This window comes from Ambystoma mexicanum, chromosome 11 (genome assembly GCF_040938575.1).
Source record: "Ambystoma mexicanum isolate Mex_15411 chromosome 11, UKY_AmexF1_1, whole genome shotgun sequence".
Lineage (NCBI taxonomy): Eukaryota > Metazoa > Chordata > Amphibia > Caudata > Ambystomatidae > Ambystoma > Ambystoma mexicanum.
In genome coordinates, this window is record NC_090934.1 from 930,612,685 (window position 1) to 930,621,029 (window position 8,345).

Below are 8,345 nucleotides of genomic sequence, written 5' to 3' on the forward strand. Positions count from 1 at the left end.
TGTCAGTTCAAAGAGATCCTTTCTCATTTGGAGTAACTGGTCCTGTAAACTGTTTATTTGCTTAGTGTAACAGGTTATACACTTAGGTTTAGCAAGACTTTTGTGTTCACCCCTCCAGGGTGTTTCAGCTTCTCCAATATTACTGTATCTCTTAGCCCAGCATGGGACATTTATCTCAGCTTGCCATTGTTTTCATACCCACCTGGTTTTCCAGCACTGCTTCGGCTAGCGGCTTCTCAGACTATCTGTGTTTCTTGTTACTCTAACCTCCTCATGGGGTATATTGTGTCACAGTCCGGTATGGGCTATCCAACCACTCAAGCTGTATGGGTATTATATCACTCTCACCTCCTTTTGGGGTATATTGCGGTTCAGTCCAGGATGGTCTATTTGGCCATCAGCCATTCTGGACTTCATATCACTCTTACACCCTTGTGGGGTATCCTGTGGCTCAGTCTGGCATGGGCTATTCAGCCTCTCAGGATGTGTGGACCTCATACCATTCTCATCCCCTCGTGGGGTATCTTGTGGCTTAGCCTGCATGGACTGTTTGACCACTCATGTCATCTGAACTTCGTGTCACCCCAGTCTGGGGTATTTCAGTGCCTCATCGCCCTTCTCCTGCTCCTCTCTCTCAGCCGCATATATGGATTTCGTATGGATTTCATTTTATATGGACTTCTCCATTGGTTGTGAAACCGTGGAGCTAACGTCTTCATGCTCAGGTCCTCTGCTTCTGTTCCTCCCATTTCCAATCGTCAGGATTTTGGCAGTGGAGCAGCTGAATGCCAGTTTGCCGCATTTGCGTTGTCCCGACTCTCGCTTCATTGGCGGTTGTGAGCTGCTCTGGTTCTCTCCCTTCCTGGAATAAGTACATTTTGCATCCTCCCCCAACATGCCGATTGCGGGGCCCTGCTTCCAGGCTTGGTCCTCTCCTCTGCACTCCGGTGAGTGTAGGCTTTTGGTTTGCACCCTCAGGCTGGCTCTCTCCACCTCTTCATGGGTTTCATCTGTTTTATGTTCCTGCATGGAACAAGAGAGGAAACCCCACTGGCTCTGTGCCTCATGTCTGGAGGTTACCAGTGTAGGGTCTAAAACCAAGCCAGTCACTTTTAAAGGGCCATGCACATTTTATTTATTTATTTATATTTATATAGCGCGCAAGCAGCCCAAGGGCATTGAGGCGCTGTTACTTGCATGAGCTTAGTTACAGAGGTACAGACGTGGTAGCAGCAAATGGCACATTGCATACAAACACAGACATAGGTATCATTACAGCTTATTTGATTGGTCAATACAGATTAAGCAGTTGGTCCTATGGTTGGTATTCATGCCGCTACGAAGGACCTTATGAGAAGAGGATGGTTTTCATTGCTTTACGGAAAGCGAGGAGGGAGGCCTCACTTCGGATGGCGGGAGGTAATGCATTCCAGTGAGTAGGTGCAAGATATGGGATGCTGGATCCACCCGCTCTAGCTCTTTTTACTAGTGGCACACAGAGCATGTTGGTATAGGGTGATCTGGTTTGTCTTGTAGAGGCGACGGGGTGGATTCTTTGTGAGAGGTAGTCGGGAGCAGTGAGATGGATGCACTTGTGTGTCAGTGTCAGCACTTTGAACACGATTCTCTCTTTTATTGGGAGCCAGTGGGCCGGTTTTCTGGCCTCCGAGATGTGGTCTCTTTTAGCAATGCCTTGGGCTGCACGGAGAGCACTATTCTGGATGACTTGTAGCCTCTCCAGGTTTTTTTTTATGTTCCTAGAAATAGCACATTGCAGTAGTCTAGCCTGGAGCCGGTGATGGCTCTGGCTATGTTTGTGCAGTTCTCTTTGGAGAGAAAAGGCCTGACTGCGTTGATAAGTTTAGCGTGATATGCAGCTGAGGAGGCAATTGCGTTGACTTGTCTGTCCATGGATAGGTTGGAGTCCAAATAGACTCTAAGAGTTTTGACTGAGTCTGAGACAGGTATTTTGATGGTGTCGATGGTGAAGTGACTGAATTGGGAGTCAAGATTTTTTAGCGTGTCGGGGGAACCTACCAGTAGGAGTTCAGTCTTGTCAGAGTTTAGGCATAGTCCATTGTCTGCCATCCAGGCTTGGATGGTGTTGTAGATACATTATTATACGGTTCAATCCCCATTTAACCCACAAACACCTGGGACCCTGTTTTCAAGGGAGGTGCAGTAAAATCTTTATCTGGGGATGGCTTGTCCCCTAAGGGGGTGTCACCCCCAGTAAGATCCTGCTTGCCCTGTCTCCTTGGGGAGAAGGGGTGAATTCCCTGGATTTCTCACATGCCCCTTCCATTTGTTTGTAGTGCCCCTCTAGTTGCCCTAGTGGGAAAGGGCTGTGAAAGTCCACTTGACTTGTTCCTTTCCCTTCCAATTTTTGACTTTGAAGCAGAAAGGGTGCAGGTCTAAGAGCCACTGCATTACACAGTGTGAGAAATCAAAGGTATTTGTCCCTTCTCCCCAAGCAGGAGACTCCCCCTTTGAGGCTAGGCAGTTTAGCCTGCTGCGCAAGACCCTTCTTAGGGGTCTGGGTGAGTAGGATCTCACTAGGACAGATGCCGCTTCAGGGGACAAGGACTGACGATCCTGTGAGGAACTCCCTAAGCCACACAGCATAGTAGAATACATGGGACTATCTGCTACAAAGACTAATGTAACACATCTATTATTTGGCTGAAGGTAATGCTGGAACCAACGAGCCTGGAGAAAGAAAGGTGAATGTCTCTTTAAGAGAATGCGCATACTTAACTTGGACGAGTGGAGGAACAAGGAGAAACAGATAGCATCCCTTGCTGGCGAAGCCCGTGATGTGACCACACCTTGGAGAGGCAGACCTGAATCGAGACACAGAGCCCATGACTTTCGAAGAGCTTTAGAATGCTGGAGTAAGATGCTAGAAACCTGGCATACCCAACAAACTACAGAGGAGCCATTGTGAAACAGGAAAGCAGAGTCCTGTGTCAGGTGGTGGCTAGACCACATCCATATCGTGGCAGGCAGGACGCCAGATGAAACATGCCGAGACATCAGAATAGGAAAGAGGAGCACAAACAGCTTCCTAAAAGTAACCCCCATATACAGCAGAAGGGAAGCCGAGAACAGGAGACCAACAAAAACACAGAATAAGAAGGCATGGCACAGCGCAAACAGCTTCCTAATGCTAACCACCTTATACGGCAGAAGGGAAGCCGAAACAGGAAACCAACAAAAAAGCAGAACAAAAAAGGTAACTGTGAATGGGAACAGCCTCCCAACATCAAGCTCCATATATGGCAGAAAGGAAACCGAGAACGGAAGCACGATGAGACCAAGGACCCAGAAAGGCAGAATCGAAGATGATCACCCGATGCAATGCCATGGCCTGTAATGTTTCCTGACATACAGAGATGTAACAGGGAGAAAGGATGAAGCGGGAGACTACCAGAGTAGCAGACTACAAGAGGAGAAACTCGTCTCAGTATTCACGATGAGTTACTTAATACAAACCAATCTGATTGGAATTGTGTAAAGTTGATAAAGAGGAGATTGATGAACCCTGTGTGGGAAGTCTATGAAGACTCTAAACAAAGACCAGATAAAGTAGAGAAGAAGAGAAACTCGTCCCAGTACTCACGACGTGTTACATAATATAAACCTGTGTAATTTGAATTGTGTAAAGGTGATAAAGAGGAGATTGAATAACCCTGTGCGGGAAGTCTATAAGGACTCCAAACAAATACCTGATAAAAGAGAAGAATGAATATATGTACCCCAAGATGAAAAGGGGAGAACCTGGGGCATACAATATTGTAATAAAGAAGGACAGACAAGACTATCACGTGAGCCAGATAGTTACAAAGAGAACCCAGAAGAGGGGAAATACCAAGTGGGAAGAAACCACAGTCAAGCTGAGAAAGCCTGGATCAATTGATTGTGAGAGGTCGAAAACATCCAACAAGAGGGTGAGAAAGTATCATAAGGAAAGTTGTTACAGATACATCATTAAAGAGAGTACAAAATGAAAGACTGTTGTAGAAGAACTACAGGAGTTAAGGATAAAGAGAGATTATTACAGAAGATCATGCCAGACAAGCAGCTCACGGAATAGAGACATTGATACAAAGAGACTGCCAGAAAATATTGGCACACCAGGAGAATCAAGCCAATCTCCTGGACTTGTTTTAGTTAGTTATCTGAGTGGTAGGGTCAGGTAGAATTAGTTTCGGACTGAGGACATTTCCTTCTTTGGGACTTCCTGGCGACAGATGAGCACCTTTAGTTCCTTTAGATAGGCAGGGAACTCCCGCTAGAAACTGGGAAAGATAGGCCTTTTTCTTATAGTTTGAATAAAAGTGAATTACAATGGCCTTAAAGAGTCTGACTCCTTCTTTGACCCACCACAACGGGCATTCAAATCTTTTCTCAGACTCATCCATGTTAAAGGAGAATGATCAGTAACTAGATGACATTTCCGCCCCGTTAAGTAATATCAGAGATTGGTAACAGCTCATTTGATAGCCAGAGCTTCTAACTCTACAGTTTATAGGCTTGTTCTCTGGTGCATACTCTACTGCTGTTGTAGATGCTCTCATCTGTTATTGTTTTGGATTGGTATGGCGCTTCACCTTTAGTAATGCCCTGGTAATTTCATAGAGGTGGTATGGATGCTCCTCCCAATTTTGTCTATGAATTACGTCATTAAAATAGGCCCCTGCAAAGGAAGAGTAGGGTCTTAATAACTTTCCATTCATCTTCTAAAGGTGGCAGTGGGTGCCATGAAGGCCAAAAGAAATGAGTGAATTGAAACAACCCCTGACGGGTGTAGAAGGCTTTCTTTTCTTTATGTGAGGGGTTAAGCAGGACCTGCCAGTAGCCCTTGGTGAGATCTAAGGTTGGGAAAAACTTGCCCGTTCTCAGTTTTTTAATGAACTCATTGATCCCCTGTATTGGACAATTATCTAAGACGGATATGGAATTCAGCCTCTGAAAATCAATGCAGAACCGCCAAGGCACATCAGGTTTGGTGACGAGTACTATTGGGGGGGACCATGGGCTTTCTGAGGGGGGTCTATCAATCCTAATTTCAACATGTTGGCAATTTTCTCATCTATGTTTTTTCTATGTACTTCAGGGTTGTTGTATGGTTTTAGGTTTACTGTCTGTGCCTGGGGTGCGCATATGTAGTGGAAGAAGTTGCTTACTCTCCTGTTTGTTTGTGTGTAAACCATGGGGAACTGGTTTAGTGGGTCATGGAGGTCTTGTTTTTGGATGGCTGTTAAATACTGTGGATTCAAATCGAGGCCATGTTCTTCCTCAGCCAACATGGTCACCATGGTGATCATACTCTACGCTCCCAGATCTGCCTTCGTGGTTTTTAGGAGGTTAATATGGTATATCTCTATTTTCTGTCGCCTACAAGGCTAGGAAACTAGGCAATTGAGGGGTACTTTTTCAAGTATTTTGTACAGGCCATACTATTTTGATACTATTTTATTCTCTGATGCAGGTAAGAGGACCAATATTCGATCTGCTACCAAGAAGGATCTTGTGACCGCTTGCCGACATTAAGATCTTTGAAGTGTTTTTGTGCCCTCGATAGGTATTGGTTAACAATCTCCTGTACCACCTTCATGTGGAATTTAAATGTATGAACGGTTTAAGATATTGGTAACTGTTATATGTATTCACTTTCCCAACCATCTTAATCATTATAAAATGATTTCCATCATGTATATACTTTTGCCTTATAAGGGCATTAACATCTGTTGTAGTTAAGATACATATTTAGTCTTGTAAATAGCAACTGGAATGACAACTTGTTATGATGCCTTTAACATATATGGTCATAAACATTCTGGGGTTACTGTGGCAAATGAACATGTTGTGGTTCTTGTATAAATTGTATGCATAAACATGTTATCATCTCATGCCCATTTGAATGTGCATCTTGCTGTTGTTGGCATTTCTGTAACAAATCACATGTGTTGTGGTCGACATGGAAACATAGAACCTTCAAGGGTTTCTATAGTACAGTGTATATGTGAGCAATTCCCCTGATTGACAGATTCATCTGCAACAGGAGGGCCTCTATTTAATATGAAATAAATAAATACTTATTAAGAAAACTTACCTTAACTCCTGGAAGTCCCTCACTTCAGAATGGGGACAAGGTAAAAGAAACCTAGAGGCCCTCCTGCACTGCTCATCTCACCTTACCTGCTCTTCATGATCTGATCATGATCTGATCTGCTGGTCATATCTCTGTGCTTCAGCACCTGATCTACTACGACCTCTTCTTTTTTCAATGTTCGACATACTTGGAGTACCCACTGAGCCTGTTCTGCCTTTCAACCTCTCATTCTTGATGCACTCCAGGCCATCCCTCCAATCCACTTCGGCCCCCAAAGTACCTCGACTTAGTGATGAATTCCTGGGAGATATCGGTTTGATTTGCATTTACTGAAAGAAAAGGACCTGCAACTCCCTCAAGTCACCTGATTCTTTCTTCCTTAGCCGCGTTGACAATATCTTCCTTTAGCGCTGCTAACTGTACAACACTAAGGTGCCAACCGCCTTGGCTTTGCAGACACCTTCTATCCTTGGCATGGCACCTGATACACCGTCCCTTCAGCGTCTCCAGCATCGCTCCCTCTGCGTTGGCAACCATCCTACGCCACAGCGAGTGCAACCCGCTACAGCCTCCAGCTCCCAGACTACGCCGGCTGAACTTTTCTCTTTGCCTCACTGCTGCGCACTCTATTCACAGCTCTTGGTAAGTACCTTCTTGAGTAAGCAATTATTCTCCAGCACTCCCATACCTACAGCGCTACTTTGAAATCTCCCCCAGAATCCTGCATCACTACAGCATAACTTTGCTTGCCGGTAAGACTCTAACAACACGGCTGCCACCTACCACTCGGTGAGGCACCTCCATCCACACCGCATTCAATGTTTATAAACTCCTTGTTCTAATTTGCATACTTCATTGCAAACAATCTTTTCTACTTTCTTTTTCACATGGTCTACATGCAATCTGATGTGTTGTTGTTGTTCTTTTCCTACCAACATTTCCCTAAGCATGCATACAACCATGCTTAGTTCTCATTTTAGAATTTTAGTGCACTCTCATTTACAAAACGCTTTGCTATAGATACACATACAACACTTTGCAGTTTCTATGATTCATGTAAAAAACCTTGCAGTGCTATTATATATTGTCATTTAGTGGGTACCACATCTCCAACCAACTGTTTTTCTCTACCAACCCCTTGGTCCGTGTGTCATAGGTTTCCCACCCGCCAAAATATGACAAATCTACCTCCACATTTTATCCAAAACTCTGGAGAACCTACAATACATTGGGAAACATGGAGAGATGATTTCCTGGATTATGTCACTGCCATCCATACATGAGAGGCGCAGAGTCCTCTTCATGCATTGTCTGGGTTATGAGGGCAGAATAATTTTAAAAAGCCTCCCTGACTTACCTTCAATCCTTCAGGCTGCTGGGGAAGGGTCAGACATGCCTACTCCATAAAAGATCATACTTAGAAAGTTAGATAAACATCATGAAAAGAGAATGAGCATTGTCTTGCAACACTGCCACTTCAGCACACGGGAACATGCAAACAATGAATCTATTGAGGCTTTCAACACAGCACTTAGAGAATTATCAAACACTTGCAATGTTGGTCCTTCTTATGATGAGCACCTGTGTGACCAATTCATGTTCAAGGTTAAGGGGGGAAATCTGGCCAAAGGTGACCCCTCTTTGGAAGAAGCCTTAGATAATGCAAAGAGAGTTGAGCACATGATGGCTTGTGTCAAACAACTAGAGAGAAGGGATTCCAAAGACTCTGTTTGTGCTATTTCCCCTGCAGATACCAAAAACACATAAAAAAAGAAACCCATTAGTAAGGGAGATGACAAGAAACCACATGCTACCAAATATCCAACTATAAGGAGATTCTTCAGGTGTGGCAGTTCCTCACATTTAGCAAACAACCGTGCTTGCCCAGCGCACAATGCTCAGTGCGGGAAATGTGGGAGGAAAGGCCACTTCACCAAATGTTGCCATAACCCTACTTAGAAAGTTGTCAGAGAAATCAATCGCAATGCTGAGAATGAGGCTCCAGAAGGACAATCATCTGAAGAAGAGTCCCCTGGTGTCATGAACCATCGGACGCGTCCTTTCTGGACTTCATGGTCCCTGACCCATAGGGGCCTGCACTCGGCAGTGCTCCCAACATGGCCACGGAACGCGGAACGCTGTTTACCAGTCTCCGCGTCGTACGCACTACATTCTACAAAGCTGCCATGCCCCTACGGCCCTGCGCTTCTCAACGCTACTGCTTGCA